The sequence below is a fragment of the Astatotilapia calliptera genome, chromosome 9 (assembly GCF_964374335.1).
Source record: "Astatotilapia calliptera chromosome 9, fAstCal68.1, whole genome shotgun sequence".
NCBI classification, from domain to species: Eukaryota; Metazoa; Chordata; class Actinopteri; order Cichliformes; family Cichlidae; genus Astatotilapia; species Astatotilapia calliptera.
In genome coordinates this window covers 10,092,415-10,115,857 of record NC_137430.1, presented here as the reverse complement: position 1 = coordinate 10,115,857, position 23,443 = coordinate 10,092,415, and the positions used below count along the sequence as shown (strand labels likewise).

Here is a 23,443-nt window from a genome sequence, read left to right as displayed (position 1 = left end):
GTAATTCTAAGCCCTCTTCTTCCTTTTCTGGTTTAAAACATCAAATTAGACTAAACAACTAGTCTAAAACCAAGAGACACTTAAATATTAAGTTAAACCTCTGGGGTTGCCGGACGCGCCGGCGCGTCAAAATCACATGACCAATTTAAGACGACACAGCTACAAGATGCAGCGATTCAGAGGCTGTATCCCAATTCAGGGTCTGCAGCCTTAAAGGCCGCATTTTAAGGCCGATTACGTCACCATGCCAGTCTCCTATTGCCAGAGGCTGAAGTGTGTGTGCAGTCACCAGGTGATAATCTGATATCGTCTACTTCCCCACTGATGTTAAGTAATATGAAAAAAATAATGAATCCCACCTTAGGCCGAATGTGTGACTCTCTTCGTAGTGGAAGAGAGAATGAATCTTCCCATCCGAATTCACGGCAATCAGTCTGTCAATCAAATCCTGTGGAGTAAAATGAGAGGCTTTGAACAAGAATGCACCGGATAGGGTGCAAAACGAAAACTGTGTGGAAATTTACAATGGGTAAGGTGGAGAACGTATATCAGTCTCAGTGTGAGAGGGTTTATTTGAATGCGTTTGAAGTAAAACAAATGGGTGGGTGGTGTTTGGAGGCCAAATAAAAAGTGCAAACATGCCCTCAGATGGATGACAAAAAAAAACTGCAGTGTGTGGAAAAGAAGAAGAAGAAAAACACTTACAGGTATGGAGGTTGGCATCTCCCTCAGGGTGTATTCGCTTTTGTTGGCCAAAGACTGTCGGCCCAGCAGTTGCCACACCGACTGGGAAGAGGAGAGGAGGTTGACCAAGTACAGGAAGGACTGAAGAGGAAAGTAAATACAGCAGCTGTTAGAGAGAAAAAATGTATTTGCTTTTAAAGACCATTGTGAATGCATTTGTGCACGTCATGGATTGATCAAATCCTAACACATAATAATAATATAACACTATTCAACTACAAACACTACCGATAATATGACAAATAATATCTGTAGTATTCAAAGCAAAACAAAATGTAAAAAGAATTTATGATTGCAAAGATAAAACATGGTTTACCACACTCTCAAAACTGAATAAGACATATATTCTGAGCAGAGTGGTTGAGCAGAAACCTATTGCAGCCTGAAGAATATTAAACTACAGGAAAGCTCCCTGCATTTTTCACTGGGTCTGGTAGAACAGGGAAAATATATCATCAAAAGCATCAAAGGAAAAAAAGAGAGACACTTGCACAAACGAGCTACAACTTAGATTATATTAAACAGCTTCAAAGAAACGTAAAGAAAAAAACAAGATACGATGGATTTTTTTTTCTAAAATAGAAATATCTATACTTTCATGTGTCTTCTGATGTTTCTGTGCATGTGTGAACTTATCTTCATATGTACTACCAAACCTCCTACTGTACTTAGCACAGATTAAAGCAAAGACTCGAGTTAATTCACCAAAGTGCTGGTGTGTGTATATTTAGTTTTCCTTTGACCTCAGCATATATGTATAACCCACTGATAAGGCAGACTTTAAAGTCGCCTGTGGCAGGACACAGTTTACACATCACTGGCTGTCCGTATTCACTTGGCTAGTCTCTCTGAGAGAGATGACTTGGCTGCTGTCAGAGGCCAAGCATCAGACACACACAGACAGGCTCACGCTGGAGCTTGTTGAAGCTTTCCTGAGAGAAATTCTGCCAAAAACATAACTAAAAATGCAGTCTTATGAAAGTAAGGCTTATTTGCCCAGACACCCATAAACCAATCAGCAAAAAGCCTTTCTTGTTAACAAAATCACTATTGCCAGTTTCTTAAATATGAATATTCACAAGTGAATTTTCTACATGGCTGCTGGTATCACAGCAACACATGGACCACTATTCTGAGTCCTGGGTTAATAATAATTGGAATCAATTTAATTTTAATCAATTTAAACACCTTTGTAACCAGTGAGCTAAAAACATGATGGAAAAGCAAAACTTCTAAGAGATCTGTGTCTGTACTATTATGTAGATATCTAAAAATTGGGGCACTGTGGGCTCCAGGAAGTTTCTCCTTCTCCCTCTCTCTCTCACACACACACGCACGCACATACATACAATACCTTAATGCAACTCCTATCTGTGGGGTCAATGGGAGTTGGTTTGGGACGGACCACTCTGATGTCGTCACTGCTGCACTCAAGAACAGACCATAGCTCTAGTACCAGGGCCCGAATAAAGCCTGAGACAGAACACGGAGAAATTTGTTGTACCAAACATTTATTTGAAATAGCAGCAACTAAAATTATTAACAGTGCTTTAATAAATAAACGACTGACTTTGTTATTGTGTGCAATCTTTTAAAGAAATCTGTCTTTGCATTGCTGGCACCGTTTTGATTGGAGGATTTGAATCTCAGGAAGGAAGGAATTTATAATGCCACTCCCTTTGATCCCATTTAATCTCTTCCCTGTTGCACTTTGGCCTGTCAGTAACTACATTTGAATTTTGCAGCTCAAGCTTGCACATAAAGGCTGGATAAAAACGTTAATGCAATCAAAATGTACGCAGCCCTCGCTGGAAAACTGGGGATACAGTACAGTACATAAATGATGAAGCAAAGACAAAACATTAGTGTCATGGAAGAAGAAATAGTCAGTGCATCACGGGAAGCTCCCAGCAATAAAACCTGCATTTGTATTGACACATAAACCTTAATTTGTGAGCAATTTTCAGTGTATTTCAGTTAAATTAACGAGACAAATATAACAAAAGGGATTTTATACTTAGAAGAAGAATATGAAATTGAAATATTAAACTAAGAAAACTATAAATACTGCAGTTCTAGAGTTACAGATATACAATTAAGCTTTGCATATCAGTGCTGTATAACCCAGGGAATGTACTTTTTTTTTTTTTATAATTGAATAGTAATGGAAATCATGAACTGTTTTTCAGAGGTCATAGATCAAATGAGCAGTAGAGTTTTTCTCACAGAATGGTTCTTTCACATAGAAAGCAGTGTGTGCTGCAGGTTTAGCAAATGGCCCATCATTTGTATCTCCAGTGTCTGTTGAAGTGTACAGTATCTGTGTGTGTGCATGACCGTCGGTGCTCTCTGCTCACTCGGGTTCAGAGGTACAGGGAGGAGGCTCAGCAGGAGTAGAGGCAGCTGCTTCATCACAAACATGCCAGGTGCAGGCGGTAAAGGCCCTTTCTGTTTCCTCTCAACCCTCCTGCCAAAGCCATAGAACTCTGCCGAGGTGAACCAGACAACACAATATAGACATTTTTCCCTGTTCCTACATGGAAACACAAGATCAAACGGGCTTTTTTTTTTGGCATAAATATGTATATCATATCGGACTCAGTTTGTTCCTGTTATTGTTTTTGCACTGTACTTGTCATCCATTCCAGTGAAACGATGCAGAAGGTTGTAGGTTGTGCAATAGTGCCATCTAGAGGTGAAGTAACATCACACTGCCCGTGCTCTTGTCTCGTCACGGTGTTTGCGTGTTTCTCCCTCTCTGCACACTCAGCGTTATATTCACAATATGTGGAAAATATATTGATATTGAATGTTCAAATATGAGGATATGTATAATGTATAGGTTGACTTTGCTCTACCTACACTTCTGGCAGAGCAGCAGTTGCAATGCGAACACATAATTAAACGGTGTATTTATAGGAACAGATTTCTTGCCTATGGCAGACAAAGTGATTTTAAACGTGTAAAAGGTTTCATTCACAGATGATTTATTACTATCACACCCTGGAGACTTTATAAAGAGCACTGCTGCAAAAGCAGCCTAAACAAACTTGTACAGTAGGTCACGCTGGTTTAGTTTTTCATCAAAATGCTTTTTTTCTTTTACTATTATTTTTGAAAACGTTACAGCACTGGTGGACATTTCCTACCAAATAAGAACTAGACACTACTGTTATGTAGTGGTTAATTGGAAAACTGTTTTATCACGAATTTCTTATTTAGAAATAATTAAAATTTTATTTGATGTTTTTTTTTTTTTTGGATGGATACTGTTATTGCAGTGATGCTGTAATTAAACTGTCTTCACCCCAGTAGAATAATTGCATGACTCCATCACTGAAGTGGAGGGTTTGTTTTGGAGGGGAAACGCACAGTGTCTCTTTAGTAGCATGGTGGTTGGATCCCACATTTGTTTCTTATGTAACATTGTAAATAGCTGCTAAGACAGCATATCTATTGGACAAGCACATATTATACATACTTTGCACGTGCAATATTTAAACATGTAGGCTAGAGAATGACTTTCAGTTGTATTATTTATTAGACGAATACTAATTATCACTGTAAATATGAAAATCTGTACAAAACATCAAAGCATTAAGAATACTTGCAATAAAAAGAAATTTTCTAAATGGTGCTGTTTGTCTTATTATGCAGTAGACTTGAGATCTCAGTAGTTATTAGTTCAAGATCAGGACACAGTGTTTAAGGGATTGTACATTTCAAAATATAATTTACTTTGAAGCGATCTGATCCTATGCCATGACATTTAAAACATTAACATAATGCTCACTTAAATTGAAAAAAAATCTCTCACTTTGTGATTTTTAAAAAAGCAAATAGAATGCATTTATCAAACACTTTTAGTTGATGTTTGTTATGGAGTAGTGGCAGAAATCTTTAGCCATTCCTCGTTGCCTCAGGAGCAATGATTTTATTGAACATGTGCAAACATAAATGGAAATATACGTAAAATAGAGTTTATAACAATATAACAAGCTTGAAAGTCAATATTTGGCATTGTAACTGTTATTCTTCAGTTCTAGTTTTCTTGTCATTTCCACAGGAACAGTTTTCCAGGCTTCTTGAAGGATATTCAGAGCACGTCTTTGGGTGTTGTCCGCCTTTTGTTCCGTTCTCGTGTCACAATGATCCCACACTGCTTCAGTAATATTGAGGTCTGGGCTCTGGGGAGGCCAAGCCATGACTGATGCTGTTCTATTGTATGTTTTTCTATCCAGGTATGCTTTTACTGTACTGACAGTATTTTGGGGATCATTGCTATCCTGAAAAATGATGCATTTGCCAATCACATGCTTTCCCAATGGCATTACATTGTGGATTAAAATCCATTGTTACTTTTCTATATTCAAGATTCCATCAATCAAGAGTTTCCCATCCTTAAGAATAGCTTCTTCTTCTTCTAACAATTTCTGACAAGGGTTCAGCAAACGGTAGATGAATCAGCTGAAGGGCTAGATGCACCTTTCAGGTCCTGTGTTGGGTCTTAACTCGATTTTCCCCTCTTATTTCTTAAGGACATGACTTTCAGATATTGTTAATTTGCTGTAGAGGGTGTGTGTGGTTGAAAGGCAAGGCCTGAAGAGGAAATGAGGGTTAGGTGAGAGGAATGGTGGAAACATTGGGGTAAAACTTGGATTCACTTATTATTAATTATTAAACACTTATTATTAATGGAGCAGTAACACTGAGAAAAAAATCATCAAACTTTTACTCCTACTGACAAAATTAATCAAAAGCATTTTTAATTATGAACATTAAAAGTACTATTGAATGGGAAAAATCACATCTATCTGGATTTCTTTGCTTGTTGATTTCCAAACTAATATAAGTATTTTTCTGTACCTTTGCACTGATTTTCCCCTTTAACTGAATTTATCCTGCCAATGCTTTTTTGCATGTGCCCTTTGCTGCTAGAAATCAGATCATCTTTTTCATATAAATCTATGTACAAAAAAATACATAGATAGCTTTTAAAGCTGGAATCGGTCTTTGACTTTGCCTTTATTCTTCATTGCTGTATTACCTTTCCTCCTTCTGACCTTACTCTTTATGGCCACTTTTAGCATAAATATAGCATCTGGTTTAGCAAACCTTATAAAGGGAAAATCGATCTGAGGAATGGGAACAAAGCAAAAGTCATCATGAACGTGTCAGTTGAGGCTGTTAATCAGTGGGATACTGCAGGTCACCCTGCTTAAAAGCTGTCCCAATCCCTCTTTACGTGAAGCCTTTGCTTTTATTATATACTTCATATAACATATCATATTTATTTCTAACCACCATGACACCACAAGAGGGAAGCATTAGGCACTGAGATGGTGAAACTGCAACTGATAAAAATGCAGTTCATACATATAATGCAGCAAGCTAATCGATCTGTTGAAATTCACAAACACTTCTGCAGAGTAGATACATTCATTTCATTTTGTAGAATAAAAATATAATTTCCTGCCTTGTTTAGTATCACTATAATAGAAGGACACCGGCGCTAACAGTAAAAGTAAAAGTAAAAGCTATTGATACCAATTATTTTTATACTATATCCTCACTTCACAGTGAGAACCAAAATCTGTTTCTTCTTTCTTTTGTACTAAACATGTTCTCACACTCTGGAGCCATTTTGGTGCAAAGTCAGCAAATTTTATAATTTATAAATTTTTCAATTTTATATTTTATATTCCCCTTGCCATAAGAGCTGGGTAACACCCAAATTTCTCATCTGTGCAGTATTAAAGGTTTATCCTATTCTATTCTAAAACTTTAAAACTGTTTTTATTCTAGTATATAACTTTTATGATCACTGAAATTAAAGTTAATATAGATATAGCTTAAAAATAATTGGACAAATAAGTGCCTGGAGATGTTACCAAAATGGCTCCAGAGTGTGAGAACATGTTTAGTACAAAAGAAAGAAGAAACAGATTTTGATTCTCACTGTGAAGTGAGGATATAGTATAAAAATAATTGGTATCAATAGCTTTTACTCAACAATGAACACATAAGGTGAAGTAAACGTAAATCACAGTCTGATAAAAACCCTTTAATAAAGCACATTCAGTACATGTTCTGAAGCTATTACTCTGGCTCTGTTTGGGGTCATTGTCACGCTACAGAATGAACTTAAGCGATCTGATTATTTTGCATGATAAAAGATCTAATTGTAGTTCTAGTCTCTAGTTTTGACATGCTCTCTGCAAAAAAACCCCCAAAACAACAAAAACTAAAACAGCGGGATGCTTCACCATGCTTCGCTGCCAACATCTGTGCCTAAAGAGTTGTGCACAGTATTGTGTGTTGTATCATCTGTTACCCTTGCTGCAGTGGGTTTTATGAAATTGTCACATTTTCATACAGTGTTGCTGTTCTGTCAAGTAATTACATCTGTATCTCTGCTGCTTTTTTCCCGAGGCAGAGCAGAGAGCAGGCTGGGGTGACAGCTGCAGTGACACTACCCTCCAATCACAGAAAACATACAGCGCCACATGGTGCATATTAGAGCAAAATCATATTTGACAACTGTGAGTTCTCTGCTCTGACATTAAACCATAACCTCTTTCATTAAGTGCTCACAGGGAGCTGCAGGACACTGCTGGTCAGAACAATGCAAACTATGATACAATAATGTCAATGAATTACATTCATTTTCTAGATTTTTTGTCATCCTTTAAAAATAGCTCCATTTTTTTACATGCTAAAATCTACAAATTATACAAATTTCCATCCCCATAAATACAACCTTATCTAAGTAACGCAGTGAGTTTATTTGATCAGTTTGTCCTTGTTAGCATTTACTGCTGGCTTACATTTAGCAGGACTTTAACCAACATATGGTAATCCTATTTCACGCCAGAGAACGATGAGCAGTCTCTTCGTTAAGAGTCTGATCAGCATTCAGTGTTATGTTAGCATGCAGGCTCTGTCCCTCAGAGCCGCCTCACTCCTCTCTCCCCCTCTCTGCTAGAAACAGGCCCTTGTGCTCCCAGCAGTCTCCTCCTGTTTTATTTACATCTTAAGCATTTAAGCTGATGCTTCATCCAGAGCAGTTTAGCGAGAGTAAGCAGTAGGAGGTCAGTGTCTGATTCAAGGACACTATTTACAGGACATATGGTTGCTTCAGGATTGAACCCATAACTTGTCATTTATAGAACAGTCCCTTTAATGTTCGGCCACCTGGCTGCTTTATTTGTGGCTGGGTAATATTGTGTAGAAGCGCTTTTATAAAAAATGTGATGAAAGTACTCTTAAGTCGAGTTGGTGTAAGTTACAGCAGATGCCATGCAGCTGGAAGCTGAGGGTGAAATCTCTTTTGAAGTAGTCTATTTTGGGGGATGATTTTGAGGACTAATCTCACAGCATGCCGAAAATATTTTGACCACAACCATGAAAATGGATGGAGCAGTTAAAAGGAGAGCAGGCCAGCATGGTAGCTCATCTTTGCTGTCTCTACCTTATTTATAGTCCAGAAAAGCAAAATAAAGCATGAGTTTAGCAGCAAAAAATTACAAACAAGCTTGAAAATAAAATTAAACTGAAAAAAATAAGCATACTAATTAAAGTATGACAAATTTAAAGACTGCAGATGTATCCTAAAACACAGTAACAAAGCACAACCCAGGAAACCAGTTGTTTATTGGAAGACAATCTTGGGAGCAAAAATCCAGCTGATCACACTTATGCAATTTAATATATGACATCATATACATCTCAGTACGTTAATAATTTCAGCCTTTAAGGCCTCCTGCATTTCCACTATTGGTACTTTTGTGCATTCCTGATTCAATCCTCCTCTCTCGTTCATGTTCCAACCCTTTGTCCAAAAAAGTGCTTCCTATGTTTGACTAGGTTTTCAGTAGTTATGGCACACAGCAGTTAACCAAATAAATTAACTTAGCGCAAAGAAACTTTGTACCCAACTGCTTACAGTACTTCATGCTACGAGATATATTGCATCTGATGCTACAGAATGCTTGGTGGAAAAATAGCAATAAAAGTCAGAATCCATAAAACATAGAAGTGAGATTTAGCCCAGAGTCCTTGTTGGGGTGATTTGAAAAAAAAAGTACACCAAGTAATATTTTTAGCATATTTTTCTTCAAATTATAAATATTTACAAGGATTTGAATTTTCTGAAAAACATAAGAATCACTTTTCAGGCATTTTTGCTAAACTGTGTAAAATTTTCTCCTGTCACGAGTAGCCATTCCTTAATTTCTAAGTACCATAGACCAGCGGTCCCCAACCCCCGAGCCATGCACTGGTACCGGTCCGTGAGTCGTTTGGTACCGGGCCGCGAGTGTTGAGGTTCAGGTGTGCAATTTATGGTTTACCGGGGGTTTTTTTCTTCGTTTTATCGTTCATATTTATTGTTTTTATCGTTACCTCAGTTCCCCTGTGTCTTTTCCCGTGTGTTATGAACACATTTTAGTTATTTAGGGCCGGTCCGTGGCACAAAATGAATGAAATATTGCAGAAAGACTGATGGAAGATGGAAACTTTTTTTCCCCTTCACATAAGAAAGAACACGCTTTTGGTCGATTAAATGTCTACTAAAACTTAAACACTGTAAAGAAGTGGCACACAGGAATTATGGCAACATCACATTGAAAGTTTGTAAAATTCATATAGAGAAATGGTCCTCATGCTAAACTTTCACCACGTTGAATGTCCATGTTTTTAAAAAAAAACTAACAAAAACAAAAAAACATCAATTGTTTCCAAACCACCTCATCACTCGTCTCCTTAAAGCCATCTATTTTTGAGTCTTATTTCAAAAGCTAAGGAGCCCCCGCATCATTGATTGTCCACTGGCCAAGGTAACGTCAGGTGACAGCTCTTGGAAATAGCCTTTGTAATTGGTCCCAATGAAACTGGCCAGGCGATCACTGCTTCATAGTGTTCTTGATGGTCCACCTCTGCCCCGAGCAGGGCTGCAGGACCAGCAGGTGGCCGGAGTAAACATTAGCCGGCACCACCTCCAGACAGCGTCCAGTAGCCCGATTTATGATCGATTCGTTCTGCAAGGCAGAAGGAGATACAATACTTTGGTTTTAACAGATTTCACAGATGGTCTGTGAACAATGCGTGATGGTGACAGAACAGTATGTAACCAGACCGGGCCTTATGTGAACTGTTGCAACCTCTTTCTTAAACAAATGGCACTAACTTTTTACCTTACATCTATATAAAATAAGTAAGGTCTCCCTATTTCCCTAAGACTTCTACGTCTGCAGGACTCTTCACTGCTTGTCCTGCTGTGTGACAAAGAATCGATGTGGCAGAAGGTCTGCAGCATCACTGTTCAAGCTCTCCTCTTCCCGTGCTACAGGCTGTAACTCTTTAGTTTTTAAAGGTTACCCAAACAGAACTAAAAGACCAACAGAAAATTGACTTACAAAAGGTTTTTCACATTAAAAGAAAAAGAGAATCAATGCCAAAGTAAAAGGTATATTGAGTCGCTTGTTACCCTTTAAGCAGTCTGGGTTTAGTTGTCTTAAGAGGACCCCTTATTTTCTAGCATAAATATAATTTTACAACAGTTATTGTTCATATTAATCATAGCCAAAGTCTCAATTTATGTGCAAATAATCCCCGTTAACCAGACTGCTTTGATTTCAGTAATAGCAGAGATGATATCCTAATATAGTCATCACAAACAGACAGATCTGTCCTACTGGTGTTAAAACCTTCTGTTTGTGAGGGTTTTAACACAAAGAAAGGTGGCTTCAACGGAGGTATTCGGAATATAAAGGCGGTTCTGTCAGATAAAGCATGAACTACGGGGCTGCAGCAATGCTGAGTATGAGAGAAATGAAGATTCATGCAAAGCTACTCTCATATTAGAGTCCAAGAGAAAAAAGAATGGACCCAGACATGAGCTCAATAGGTCCCTTTTAAAATCTGACATATAGATACTTTTCCTCTCAACTCTATGCCAGTAAATTTTAGTTTCTCTTATAAACACTCAGTTATATCATTGAAAAAGAGATTTCTTTACACTTCTGACCTGAGAGAAATGCCATGTCTTCTGTTTCACGTTGGTCACCTTTTCACAATTGAGGAGCTGAGGAAAGTTGCTCATCTGATCGTACACCACACAACGAGTGTCCTCACCAGTGCTGCCTAGGGGTCCCAGAAACAGCTGACCTTCTTTAGTGTAGCGTCCTAACTAAGAGGAAAACAGATACGTCACACATACAGTAAACGGAAAGTTACTGAACTGGCTGAGTGAATACTCTTCTCTTTATTAGCTAACGATGAAATAAGTATGTGATGATGTACAAGTTGAAGGTAACCTGGCAGGAATTTTCCTTGATTATGCAAGCTGTTGGGTTTTTTTTTTTGCTGCTTTGAACAAGAGGATGGTGTTGTTCCCAATACTGCTGAGAGGCAAAACATGTCTTTGTTCTTCACTGAGTGCTAAACACAAAGATTTTCCTGTACATCACTGCTAATCACAGTGTTGTTTCAGCAGAGTTCTAACCCACATATAGCCCTAACATTTTATATACACCAAATTCTGCAGTTTTCTCAACTTGACAGAAAGAAAAAGCAGAAGTGAGTCAGATTCTTCCCGCTCTGTTTTCTAACCTTTGTGTCTTTCACTTCAGCTTTTTCGTTCAGATTAATAGTAATTTCCACTTTAGCAGTGCAGATAAAACAGTTCCTTTGGTTGCATCTAGCTCTGAGGCTTTGAGTGTGCTGACGATAAAGACTGATTGGGAAATTGTTTATATCGCATTCTGTTCCTAACAAAGCATGAATAGTGGTTGCAATGCCTTGCAAAAGATATAAAGATAAAGCTTTCCATCAACCACCCAGTCAGCCCAGTTTGGGTCTTTTTGCAGAGTAACTGCATCCTGTTTGCAGTACATCATACAAAAGTTAGGTGATTTAACAGCGTTTGGACTCAAAATCTTAAAAAATCCCACTTGTGGTCCCTAGATGTCACTGCTTCTTCTTAAGAACAGAGTATTTATTAAAATGTTTTTCTAGTATCTTTGACCACTACAAGTTACATTCATCTTTTCACAGATATTCATATCGCACTTTATTTTATGCACTTATGTGCTTTATCTGTTTTGCATACACACCTACAGCCAGTCACCATTTAACCTAACGTGCATGTCATCGGACTGTGGGAGGAAGCCGGACTACCTGGAGAGAACCCACGCTAAGACACCATGGGGTCGCTTTTATCTCCGTGGAAGTGCAAGTGTGAAAAACTGGTGGTCTAATAAAAACTGAAGACTTTTTGTTCCATCAAAAGGATAACTTTAAAAAATGCAACTGAAGCATGTCTTGTGAAGAAAGTGTGATGCGGCTGTTAGATTTGTATTGTTGATTGTCATTTATGCTTAGAAATATTTACTTATATATGCTTAGAGTTTTGTAATTAATTGTAGATTGGTAGAGGTTTTGATCCTTGATAGTCTGCAAACTGTGTGTGTATTAGACAGCACTTTGGGAGCATGAGAGGTCATACCGTGTTTTATTGTTTTATGGTAGGATTAACGTAGTTGCGTCTGTTCTAGTCTAGTCTTTGTTTAGATGAACTGCAGGACTTCCTCACCGTGTTATCTAGGATGAACCATCTAGGGTGAGGGGGAGGCTACCCTCTTCCTGACCAAGGATGTTTGACCCTTTGATCAGCAGTCCACACACACACACACACACACACACACACACACACACACACACACACACACACACACACACACACACACACACACGCACGCAGTAAGGATGGGCGGACATGTCTCAGCCTCCACCACTCTCAGCACTGGAGCCCCCCAGGGGTGTGTTCTGAGCCCCCTGCTGTACTCTTTGTACACATATGACTGTGTGGCCACTACCAGCTCCACCACCATCATCAAGTTTGCTGACGACACCGTCGTGGTGGGCCTGATCTCTGATAACAACGAGACGGCCTACCTGAAGGAGATTAGGAATCTGGAGAACTGGTGCCAGAGGAACAACCTCCTTCTAAACGTCAGTAAGACAAAGGAGCTGATAGTGGACTTCAGCACTAAGCAGGAGAGGAACTACCAGACCCCCGTCATCAACGAGTGCCCAGTGGAGAGAGTGGACAGCTTCAAATACCTCGGAGTTCACATCACGCAGGACCTGTCATGGTCCTGTCACATCAACACCGTGGTGAAAAAGGCCCGTCAGCGTCTCTACCACCTCAGACGCTTGAGAGACTTCCAACTGCCCTCCAAAGTGCTCAGGAACTTTTACTCGTGCACCATAGAGAGCATCCTGGCGGGAAACATCTTAACCTGGTTCGGGAACAGCACCATGCAGGACAGACGAGCTCTACAGAGGGTTGTGCGGTCAGCTGAGCGCACCATCCGCTCCGAGCTCCCTGACCTGCACTCAATCTACAGCAGGCGGTGCTGGACCAAGGCCAGGAAGATCGTGAAGGACCTCAGCCATCCCAACAACAGACTGTTCTCTCTGTTGAGGTCAGGAAAGCGATTCCGCTCCCTGAAGACCAACACAGAGAGACTGAGGAGGAGCTTCTTCCCGCAGGCGATACGGTCTCTCAATCACACCACCACACAGTACTGACCCACACATACAGTTCTTACACACACACTGGACTTTCTGGACTTTGTTTTTGCACAACACTGGTCACTATATTCTTCATTTCCGGTTAATACTTGTACAGCTGCTGTTATTGTGTATATATTTATTTATATTTAGATTTCTTCATACATTCTTATATAGTTCTATACTGTGTATTGGTGTATTTTGTTGTACAGTTATTTTATTTTCAACTTTAATTTATATATTTTATCTTATTCTTCCCAGTTAAATTTACCCTTCATTCTAATTTGTGTTGTACAGTTATTTCATTTTTAACCTTAATTTATATTTTATTCCTTCCTAGTTAAATTTACCCCTTTTTAATTTTTCATATTTATTTCCTACCTTATTCATAGCCTTTTCCTTTTTTGTTTTCTTTAGGTCACGAGCAGTTGTCCAAGCATTTCACTACATATCGTACTGTGTATGACTGTGTATGTGACAAATAAAATTTGAATTTGAATTTATTACTCTTTGTGTGTATGTAGACGTCATATGTTAACGAACTTATGCATATTCATGTAACCTCAATAAAAGGACAGTGGTACGGGAGGACGGACGAGAGCAACTGGGGCCAAGCGAAGGAACGGCGATTGTCCGGTTCTCTCCCGTGCACGAGTAACATGAAGCTTGCCTACTTCGTGTCTTGCTTTGCAGTGTAATTATATTGCCTTTAACGTTCCAGCGGATGGGTTCAAGCTACAAACCTATCAGCGGCACTCATTTTTCCAGAATTGAATTGAAATTTTAGCTCCTTTAGCATTTTACCACTGAAGCCTTGACTTTCTGCCTAAAGCACCTGTTTACCACTGTGAGCTAAAAAGAGAGGCCCTTAGGGCTGAAGGGATGAAGAGCTGACACTGGCTGACTCAGGGCTTCAACACAAAAAGTGCAAGACACAATTTTATTCTGACAGCAGAACTCGCTCCTTGGAGGATTTCAGCTGAGCCTGTGATTGAGACACAGCTGCAAATCACATCACCGGAGAAGCTCACTGTATGTTTTCATGAGAAAGCAAAGCAACTGGAAAAAGATGGAGTATACTCTTTAGTATGGTGGTGAGGAAGAGTGTTGTACCTGAGGACCCCACCCATGGCATGGGTGCAGGGTGGCTGTGTGGTTCTCCTTCACACCCTGATCCATACACAGGTGGCTTGCTTTAGAATTGCGGACCTTAAATACACAAAAAAAAAGAGTCAGACTTAATTCATAAAATATGAATATTCCCCAAAATAATTACCGATTAAAAATGTATAAAGGCTAAAAACAAGGATGTGTCAGTGTGGATCAGACAAAGTTCTAAATCTCATTTATTTTCTATTAACAGCTGAGAAGATGTGGATGTACATGCTGTCTGAGTCCCTGCTTTCTTGTTATATTTTGGTCTGTGGAGGAGATACAAGTTTCTTAGGACTTTGTGTAAGTATCATTTATTTAATTTCAGTGGTTTAATTTGTACATCAGATCTTACATCTACAAACTTACTTTTTCCTGTGTCTTTGTCCTTCATGGCTCACCTCACCGTAGAACAGCGTATCGTTGTACCTCCTCATCTCTGGGTAAACGTTGTCTAGGTACCAGTGAAAGCTCTTACATTGCAGACTCTTCCTCAGTGCAACCCTCTGTGATATGTCTCCGTAATCAATACCGTGGTTCTGCAAGAGCAAAGGAAGTTATTATGCCTAAAGTCTCTACATAAATTGTGGAACCAAAAGAAAAACTGTTTGGCTCTGAACATGGACATCTGATAGTCACAAACAGACAAGCATGACTGACAGCATCCTCTCTAAGAGAGGTCTTGGTGCAGAAAAATGCCGTTCTCACCTCCATGGGGATGTTCCAGGCCAGGTAGACATTGGACTTGTACTCATCCATCCAGACCTCTGCCACACGCAGGGCATTAAGGCGTGTGTGGAAAGCTATGTTACTGTGGTAAGGTTTCTTCATTCGTGCAATATGAGCCACTCTGGAGCAAGGCAGCACCTCCATACTGCCTCCACACAGCCACACCTGTGGGTAGTAGGAGTATGAATTAAAGCTCACAATAATATACTGCTGGCTGCTGGGCAGCAGGAAATATAAATAGGCAGATGCACAGTCGCCGCGATGTCCTGATTTATAAAGTCAATTACAGCTAACAGCTGGAGCATAGAGCACCTGGAAGGACGTGTTTTCTTTGTGCTGGAACTAATGAAAGCTAAATCTGTACATTTAGAAGTCCTTCTCGGTTTTTCTTCTTGTTTTCTGTTATATAAAAAATATCTAATTGTTGCTTTTATTCATTTTTTTCTAGCCAACCTTAAGGGGCATCAAGAGGAGCTGAGGTTTTCGGCACTTCAGCACTGGGTTAACTTTTAAGCTCCAACTGTGAGTATACATACATAAATGCATGTTTTTTTACTTATATTGTTTGCTGTGACAACGTATCATCCAGAGCACTCTCCCAGTCAGCGAATACACCATGATGATTCCAGGCATGTCATTAAAGATCAACAAGAAGAGACGGTCAGAAGCACAAGTCATGCTTGAAGATGTGGCCAAAACATCTTCTACAGTTCACCATGCTATTTCCCAGCTTTGATGTAGGACAGCGGGCCAGAACAATAAGACATGAATGCTAGCATAGCCCCAAGAGCTACACAACAACAGAATAAAAAAAGAAGCATAAAAGCAAGCAGTTTACACAATCATAAAAGCATAAGACAACAAGTGAGTTTTGAGTTGGGACTTAAAGAGAGAGATGGAAGAGATATTTCTTAAATCAGGAGGTAGGGAATTCCAGAGTCGTGGAGCAGAGCAGCTGAAAGCCCTGCTCCCCATGGTGGCAAGACGGGGGGAAGGGACGGAGAGAGAAAGGGAAGAAGAAGATCTAAGACATCGAGATGGGGCAGTGATCTGAACCAGATCAGAGAGATATGGAGGAGAGAGATGATGAATAGCCTTAAATGTGTACAAGAGTATTTCTTCTTCCTGACCAAGATTCGTTCCTTTTGTTGCTTCTCATTAACAGAGGTCAAAGAAAGTATAATGATAAAGTGGAGAACTACTGGACATCATTCATTTTTGGTGCTAAAGGTTTAAGAATTAACTGCAGCAGAAGAGCTTCACCTGCTTGTGAAGTGGTTTAGAAAAGAAACCTCAGAGCATGAAGGTTGAATCAATTATCTCCTCATACAAACCACCCAGCAGCTGAGCTGAAAATGATATCAGAATGGCTAGAACAATGTTATGGTGCATCTAGAGCTACTGAAACAGCTCTTAATGCAAAACTTTAAAAAAGAGCTTTTTGACCTAGCAGACTTGCTATTGAAGAAATAGGAAGCTGAACAAGATAACTTCCTCCCAGGATCCTCTCTGGAAACAGCCAGTGGTACTCATCCCTTTTTCCAAAAGCTTCTACACAACCTCAGGAAAAATGGACATGCCCAAATAAGGGCATCATGTAGCTACAATCTCTAAGTTGATCAGTGGTGGAATCCAATGACCTAGCTGTAATCCTTACTTCATTCACAATGATAGCCATCAAAATCAGCAGGTCAAGACTGAGGTATCCTCTGCAGGTTTGGAGAACAAATGTGCAAAGCCAGCAACTGACCAATTAGGAACTATCCCAGCCACAGAAAAACACAGCCCTTAAACAAACACAGAGGCTTCAGAGGAAAACCCCTTGAAGAACAGATGAGAACAGGACATGGTGCTGTGAATTCATTCATGCAGGACTGTGAGTGAGATCAAACCACTGGACCCTGAATTGACCTCTCACTGTTAGGTAGAATTGTTGTGCACATCCACAAGCTTCAAAAGGAGATTAACTGCTCTCATAATGAATAATTTACCCAGAAAGTGGATCTCGGCAGAGTACTCACAGAAGAACTGAGCATCAAAATGGAAAAGAAAGAAGATTTAAGACACGTTAGGCATGGTTGTTGTTGACAGAAGGACTGGTCTGAGTATTTTGGAAACTCCTGATCTACTAGGATATTTCTGTATTACCATCTCTAGGGTTATCCCAAGGGATGGTCCAAAAAAGAGGAAATATCCAATGAGGCAAGGCAAGGCAAGGCAAGTTTATTTGTATAGCACAATTCAACAACAAGGTGATTCAAAGTGCTTTACAGAGACATTAGAAACAAGAACAAATAAAAAGCATGATTTAAAATTGATTAAAACAAGCAAACTAACTAACTAACTAATTAACAAACAAACAAACAAACAACAGTATATAAAATCAAAACAGATAAAATCAGAACAGTAGATAAAATCAGTAGTTAAATGTAAGTTTTGAAATTTAAGCTTAAAGTGTGGATTTGGTGCTTTATTCAAATGCAGCTGAGAACAGGTGAGTCTTCAACCTGGATTTAAATAAACTGAGTGTTTCAGCTGATCTGAGGCTTTCTGGGAGTTTGTTCCAGATATAAGGAGCATAAAAGCTGAATGCAGCTTCTCCGTGTCTGGTTCTGACTCTGGGAACTGATAAAAGACCGGATCCAGATGACCTGAGGGATCTGGAAGGTTCATACTGGGTCAGGAGGTCACTGATGTATTTTGGTCCTAAACCATTCAGAGCTTTATAGGCCAGCATCAGAACTTTAAAGTCTATCCTCTGACGGACAGGCAGCCAGTGTAAAGACCTCAGAGCTGGACTGATGTGGTCCACTTTTTTGGTCTTAGTGAGGACTCGAGCAGCAGAGTTCTGAATGAGCTGTAGTTGTCTGACTGATTTTTTAGGTAGACCTGTAAAGATGCTGTTACAGTAATCAAGCCTACTAAAGATGAATGCATGGACTAGTTTTTCCAGGTCTTGTTGAGACATCAGATCTTTTATCCTTGATATATTCTTGAGGTGATAGTAAGCTGACTTTGTTATTGTCTTAATGTGTTTTTCTAAGTTTAGGTCTGCATCCATCACTACACCCAAATTTCTCGCCTGGTTTGTGGTTTTTAGATGTATAGATTGAAGTTCTCTGGTGACCTGTAATCGTTTTTCTTTGGCGCCAAAGACTATTACCTCAGTTTTGTTTTTGTTTAGTTGGAGAAAATTGTGGCACAACCAGTCATTAATTTCCTCAATGCATTTACCAAGAGCCTGTACAGGGCCTCGGTCTCCTGGTGACATTGTGATATATATTTGTGTGTCATCTGCATAGCTGTGATAGTTTATTTTGTTGTTGTTTATAATCTGTGCCAGTGGGAGCATGTAGATGTTAAACAGAAGGGGTCCCAAGATGGAACCTTGGGGAACTCCACATGTGATACTTGTCTGCTCAGATGTGAAGTTACCTATTGATACAAAGTATTTCCTGTTTTCTAAGTATGTTTTGAACCAGTTTAGTACAGTTCCTGAAAGACCTGTCCAGTTCTCCAGTCGTTTGAGTAATATGTTGTGGTCAACTGTATCAAATGCTGCACTGAGATCCAGTAAAACTAGGACTGACATTTTTCCACTGTCTGTATTCAGACATATGTCATTAAACACTTTGGTCAGAGCGGTTTCAGTGCTGTGATTCTGTCTAAAACCTGACTGGAAGGCATCGTAGCGGTTATTCTGTTTTAAGAAGTAACTGAGCTGTTGAGAAACTGCTTTTTCAATGATCTTACTTAAAAACGGGAGATTTGAGATCGGCCTGTAGTTGTTCATTTGTGTCTTGTCAAGATTGTCCTTTTTCAGTATAGGTTTGATTACAGCAGTTTTTAGTGATTCTGGAAACACACCTGATAATAAAGAAAAGTTGACGATCTGTAACAGGTCTGACTCTAAAGTCTTTGAGACCTTTTTGAAAAAACTTGTTGGCAGGACATCTAAACAGCAGGAGGAGGAGTTCAGTTGACCTAAGATGTCCTCCAGGTCTTTGCTGTTAATAGGTTGAAACTGTTTCATGGTGTTTAAACAGTTTTTTGCTGGACACAGTACATATCCTGGATCTGCTGTTGATGTACCAATTGCTTGTCTAATTTTTTGGATTTTTTCAGTGAAGAATTTGGCAAAGTCATTGCAGGCCATGGTTGAATGAAGTTCAGCTGCCACTGACACAGGGGGGTTTGTTAGCCTGTCAACTGTAGAAAATAAGACCCGAGCATTATGGCTGTTTTTAGTGATGATGTCAGAGAAGTAGGACCTCCTTGCACTCCTCAGTTGTAAATTATAATTGTGAAGTTTCTCTTTATAAATGTCATAATGAACCTGGAGGTTTGTTTTTCTCCATCTGCGCTCAGCTTTCCTACACTCTCTTTTTTCATTTTTCACCAGTGTGGAGTTTCTCCATGGAGACTTTTTCCTTCCAGAGATAACCTTCACCTTAATGGGAGCAATAGTGTCCATTACATTTAACATGTTAGCATTGAAGCTATTGACGAGCTCATTGACTGACCCTCTGGACAGGTCAGGTGTTAATGGGAAGACCTGGTTAAAAATTGCACTACTGTGTTCAGTTATACACCTTTTTGTGATCACTGTTGTTGATATATTTGTGTGGGCTGAGATTTTACTTTCAAAGAAAACACAGTAATGATCAGACAGGCCCACATCAGACACAGTAACCTTTGAAATGCTCAGGCCTTTGGAGATCAGTAGGTCGAGAGTGTGTCCTCTATTATGTGTGGCCTCTGTTACATGCTGAGTCAGCCCAAAGTTGCCCAGAGTGTTACTCAGGTCTTTAGTCCCTTTGTCCTGAGGGTTGTCCACATGAATGTTAAAATCCCCAACAATAATTACACAGTCAAAATCAACACAGATCACAGACAGCAGTTCACTGAGGTCATTAAAAAAGTCTGTGCAGTATTTGGGAGGCCTGTAAACATTAAGAAACACAACTTTGGATGGGGCCTTCAGCTGTAAAGCCACATATTCAAAAGACTGAAAACTTCCAGGAGATAGCTGCTTACATTGAAATGATTCATTAAATAAGACAGCGACCCCTCCTCCTCTCCTGCTCGCCCTGACCTCACTGATAAAACTGTAGTTAGGAGGGGTCGTCTCGATGAGAACAGCTCCACTGTTACTTTGGTCCAACCAAGTTTCAGTTAAAAACATAAAATCAAGGCTGTGCTCAGTGATTAAATCATTAATTAAAAATGTTTTCCCAGCTAGAGATCTAATGTTTAATAAAGCCAACTTAAGTGTTTTAGAGGTATTACTTGTCCCCTCGTGTTTGGGAGCAGTCTGTGGCACACAAGGTATGTTTACTATGTTTAAAGATCTTTTAGAGTGCAGCTCTCTGTGTTTTGACCAGGCCACATGTCTCCTGTCACCTAAAAGTACAGAAATTTTAAAACCTTCTAGTAAACAGGGTCCCAGCTTCTCCTGGGAAAAGTCATCACTGCCATAGTCCTCACAGCCCGGACCCTGCACACATCACACATCAGACTGCGGAGACAGGGCATGAGAGACAGTTCTCTGGGTGAAAATATCTTGTTGATACCAGACCCGACCAGAGACTGCTTTGAGCTGACAAGAAGGCAACAGTAAAACAGATAACTTCTTCTTAAAAACCACTTTTGCATTACTTTGAACCGTGAACCTTGAAGAATTTGGGCTAGAGCAGCAGAGGACCATATCAGGTGCTACTCTTGTGAGCTAACAGGAAAGTCTCCACAGTCAGGGGATCTCAATCAGATAGATCACCTTTGGTATATGACGCAATGGGAGATTCCCATCGTGAATGCACAGCTGACAAATCTGCATCAACTGCATGAGGCCATCATGCCACGATCAATCTTTGAGGAATGTTTCCAGTACTTTGTTGAATCTATGCCATGAAGAATTAAAACAGCTCTGAAGGCAAAAGAGTGTCCAACCTAATACTGACAAGGTGTATCTAATAAAGTATCTGCTGAGTGTGTCCAACCCACGAGCCTTCTGCTGTGAACATAATGAAGACATGGATATCCAAGCTATCTGAACCCACGTCAAAGTGATGTGAGCGTAACAGAAACTTCAAACTGACAGGTCGCCAAACAATTGCACAGATGCAACCTATTTCACTCCTGACAAACATTCCTACTGGATAAAAAGTAGGTCCGTCAGTCTTTCTTCACACTGGGAACAATATGAAACATGTTCCATCCACAGATAAGGAGCACTACAAACAGAAAATGGGCACATAGGTTTTAAAGATAACCTATGTGTTTCTGTTACCCAAGGACACGGGTGCTAACCAACAGAGGGTATGCCAAAAAAAAACATTTTACTGCTCTCTGCCACACTCTAAGATAAATAAGCAGTACTATGATTTCATGTAAAAGATGTTGGACAACAACCATGCAAAATTGCCCCATAGAGGTGCTGATATCTACCGCTTAACATTCATTATCCCAAGAATCCTGTTAAAACCCAAACAGTCATTGATTCAAGTGCTTGTTATGAAAGAGTTTCTCTGAATGAGGGCCTTCTCCCTGGACACATCCAAACAATCCTCTTGTAAGGGTTGTAGTGAAATGTAGAAATGTTGTTGTCGCAGGGCAACTCTGGATATGTGTCCCACTGCTTTGTAGTAAAAGAGGAACAGAAAGAAATGTGGTTCTTGAGATGTGACATTGTGGGCTAGATTCATGTCTTTGCTAATACTTCATCTCCAGCAGTTGTAATATATTTATAGGTGCGTTGAAGCTGAATTTTAGCTGTTTTATTGCATCTGTACACGTTTACTTATCTAGACTTAATTTTGGGGGGAATCTTGATATTTTTGATGACAAGATATAAGAACTTTCCATTTCAGATTCAAGTTATGACCAAGTCAACTCAAAGACAAGGCAACCGTTTTTGTCTTTCTAAAAATATTTGATTGTTTAGCTTGCTGGATAAAAGCCAACACACTCGGGTTGTGAAAATGTTTGACGTTATTTTTTCAGGAAAAATCTAATAACCTTGCAGAAAAACAAAAGACTCTCCAATCTCTCAAAATGTACAGAAACAAACTCCAACCTTCCTGCTCTGCTCTACGTGACCTATTTATCTCCATTGCCCTGCTGTGAGCTGCTCACACAGGACTGGTCCTCCAGGACTCTTAATGGGGCCTCATCAGTGGTGCCACGCTACGGTGGCCACTGCTCCACTTAAAACCTACAGGGGTAAAGAGGGAGCAGGAACAAGAGGAAACTGGGTGACACACAAACCCTGATGCCTAGTTCGATGTTCTCCCCTCCGTAGACGTCCATGCCTGAGTCGAGTAGACCGAGTTCTCCAAAGTAGTCCCGATTGGCCACAAAGGAGCATCCAATCATGGCAGGCGTCCTGCAGCCAGGAAAACACACTATCATGTGACACTGAGCGTTTGCAAACACCAGAATGTGTTTTTTTGTGGCTTTATCTGATGTTTATTTTGGAGTACTTTTCTACAACCCAAATCTCCACTATGCAAAGTTTCACACTTTATATTTCAGCCTATTATGTGGAGGGTAAATCTAAACATTTTTGTGCATACTCATGCAATTTATTCTTATTTTTAATTAAAGAATGGAAGGAAATCCAATTTAACACAAATATATGGGTGATAATCAGATAATTAAAATCCTATTTTCACCACTCTCTAATTTAGGCTGTAATTTTTTTATTGCTTTAATGAAGTCTGGTTTCCCATCAGGAGCTTTTTTTCTTGTTTTCCCCTAATCTTCCCCAAAACTAAAAAAAGAACTTGGTGGCAGTTTTATTGAAAATCTTAAAGAAGTGGAAAAAAATACATCTCAGAAGTGTGAGATCTGTGTTCACGTTTAAATGGGAGAAGCTGGCATACCTTATTGGTGCAGACATGTCTCCCTCCTCCCACCACTCTTTGGGTGGATTAATGTACATGCACCACAGTTCCCAGTTGTAGCCATGGCCAGAGTTCTCATAGCGCTCCACCTCAAAGGTATCGTGCTTGATGTTGTCGATTGACGGCAAGATAATCCTCTTGTGGTTTTCTTTTATTCTAGCTAGAACTGGTTCTGACCTGAAAAAAGTGCAAACACACACACACTCACACATTTAGTTGACTTTACTTTGTGCAGAAACAAAGTTTATAACATCTTTTAAGAGCACCACTTTTTTCATCCACTTCAGTCAAATAGAAAGTTCCTTGTGTCGTCCCAGTTTTATCACTAATTCTGTTTG

The 23,443-nt window shown here is 39.6% G+C and overlaps 1 pseudogene across 1 annotated transcript in view; it reads right to left on the bottom strand.

Moving 5' to 3' along the window:
- Positions 1–8,379: 8,379 nt before the first annotated feature.
- Positions 8,380–23,443, bottom strand: part of LOC145431114 (polypeptide N-acetylgalactosaminyltransferase 17-like) — a 33,255-nt pseudogene continuing 18,191 nt past the window's right edge. Inside the window, exons 4-10 of the transcript XR_013911467.1 lie at positions 23,085–23,282; positions 22,468–22,585; positions 15,181–15,366; positions 14,874–15,011; positions 14,434–14,529; positions 10,772–10,933; positions 8,380–9,782 (exon numbers count right to left, since the gene is read on the bottom strand). The product of XR_013911467.1 is annotated as a polypeptide N-acetylgalactosaminyltransferase 17-like (transcript). The remainder of the gene's footprint in view (positions 9,783–10,771; positions 10,934–14,433; positions 14,530–14,873; positions 15,012–15,180; positions 15,367–22,467; positions 22,586–23,084; positions 23,283–23,443) is intronic.